This window comes from Lissotriton vulgaris, chromosome 9, assembly GCF_964263255.1.
Source record: "Lissotriton vulgaris chromosome 9, aLisVul1.2, whole genome shotgun sequence".
In the NCBI taxonomy this organism is placed as follows: Eukaryota; Metazoa; Chordata; class Amphibia; order Caudata; family Salamandridae; genus Lissotriton; species Lissotriton vulgaris.
The window spans coordinates 785,085,032-785,087,325 of record NC_141697.1 but is presented as its reverse complement, the minus strand read 5'-3'; positions in this window follow the sequence as shown (position 1 = coordinate 785,087,325).

The window sequence follows — 2,294 nt, the reverse complement described above, 5'->3', positions numbered from 1 at the left end:
TGATTTTACAGTACAGTGTTTTACGCAAAGTATCATATTGATTCTTGTACTTGTTTCTCAACACTACGCTTCTTAATGTTTTACAATTTTTATGGGGGAGGATGGAGTATATTGTTGCACATGTATATTGATGTTGCATTATTTCCATCTTGTTTGGTTTTGTATTGTTCATTTTTCTGAGATGTTTTTCTATATGTTGCATCCCGGAGTTATGAATTTTACTGCTTACGTGTGTATAGTTTTTATTCCTTTATTTGCTATTGTTGTTTTGTTTGTAAAAGAAAGGGATAATGTTATATCCTAAGTATTGCACTTATGTGTAATCAGCCTAGGTCCTCCTAGCTGCCCAGCCAGTGTGAGAGATGGTAATACAATGTTGGTGTGCCTGTGATGAATGGAATGCCTGGGTGCCTGAGTGGATGTGTGGATGACCGTTGGAGATGGGCTGAGCAGCTAGGCAGGCTGCTCCTGGTGGGGCTGGTGTATGGCTGGTACATGACTTGTACCCATCTAGAGCTGGCTGGACTAAGATGGTTAATATCCTGATGTGAGACAATAAAGAAGACTTGAAACTACCGATTCAGAAAAGGGGGTGGTGATGAACAGAGTGTCTGAATTAAGCAGACCACTCTTACCCAGTCCAAAGATCAGGGCTTGATCCATCACCGTTATTTATCTCACTGCACCATCCCAGCTCAGAACCTGGCTATATGCAAATCAGTCTGTCCCTGGCCCAGTGCATCATGGGAACAGGGCAGACTAAACTACCAAGCCAATTCTTCACCAGAAAGGAGACAAGCTACCGGGGACCGGTTTCTGGCATTTCAGCCGTCTTCGGCCCGGCTTGCTTGAATCCTGATGGTGCAGTGAGAAAGGGACTCATGTCTGAGTTTACCCTGCCACACCTATAGTGGCCAAAAACGATTCAGAAAAGGGGTGGTGATGAACAGAGTGTCTGAATTAAGCAGACCACTCTTACCCAGTCCAAAGATCAGGGCTTGATCCATCGCCGTTATTTATCTCACTGCACCATCCCAGCTCAGAACCTGGCTATATGCAAATCAGTCTGTCCCTGGCCCAGTGCATCATTGAAACTACCAACATGGCTACCAGAGTCTCTATGCAGGATACAACATCTCCCAATCCCTAAGATTAAAAGGCAGGTGTGGGTGCGGGTTTTAAATAATAACCGCACTTTATAGTGGTCAACATGTTTCTGCATTACAAAGAAAAGAGTTTCTAATGCATTCTTCAGGACCTAGTTGGAAATACACTACTGCTTGTGAATAATGATGAAAAAATATCACCTGGAAATCCCAGGCATGCTCAACCGTATACTGTTAATGCATAGTGGCATTGGATCCAAAACGAAAGACAAACGAACAAATAAACAAATAAATGAGCATGAATAATTACTCAAGTAGTTCTTATTTCAAAACATACTGAAATTGCAATATGTTCACTCATACCAGGACACAGTCTCCAGTAAACACTCACCCATGTATGTTGGTTGAGAGGCTTCACCCCACCTGGCTGCAGCGCAGGTAAAAGGAGCACCGCTCTAAAGATAATCATAAAACATTTACAGCGCGGTTTCATTGAGAGAAAGGAAATAAAATAGAGTTTACTTGGAGACAGGAGGTAGTATGAACCTCCAATGCATCGTTTGATGGTTAAATTGTAGACACCCCGCCGTGATATAGCAAGTACAGAGAAGGCAGGTACCAGATGTTAGCGCATATAAGGTCTGCCAAATTATACAGTGACCAATGCGTTGAGTTAAACAAGAACTGCGTGGCTTAATGATGAAACTCAGGAACGAGTTAGCACTGTAATAAAATGCCGTGATTGTATACTGGTAGATGGGTATCGTCTCTGCTACTACCAGATGTTAGCGCATATAAGGTCTGCCAAGTTATACAGTGACCAATGCGTTGAGTTAAACAAGAACTGCGTGGCTTAATGATGAAACTCAGGAACGAGTTAGCACTGTAATAAAATGCCGTGATTGTATACTGGTAGATGAGTATCGTCTCTGCTACTACCATATGATATGCAACACCCTTTGTCTCAGAAAAACGGAGAGCCCATTAGGAGCGGTAACTTCTCCGTGTGAGTATTAGCAAGCTTGTCAGTAAGCGCCGCGATGAGCGCAAAGCCCTTTGTCTCAGAAAAATGGAGAGCCCATTAGGAGCGGTAACTACTTCATGTGAGTATTGGCAGGCTTGTCAGTAAGCGCAGCGAGGAGCGCGATGACACGCTTACCTTTCCGTCGGTGTCTCCGGGCAGTCCTC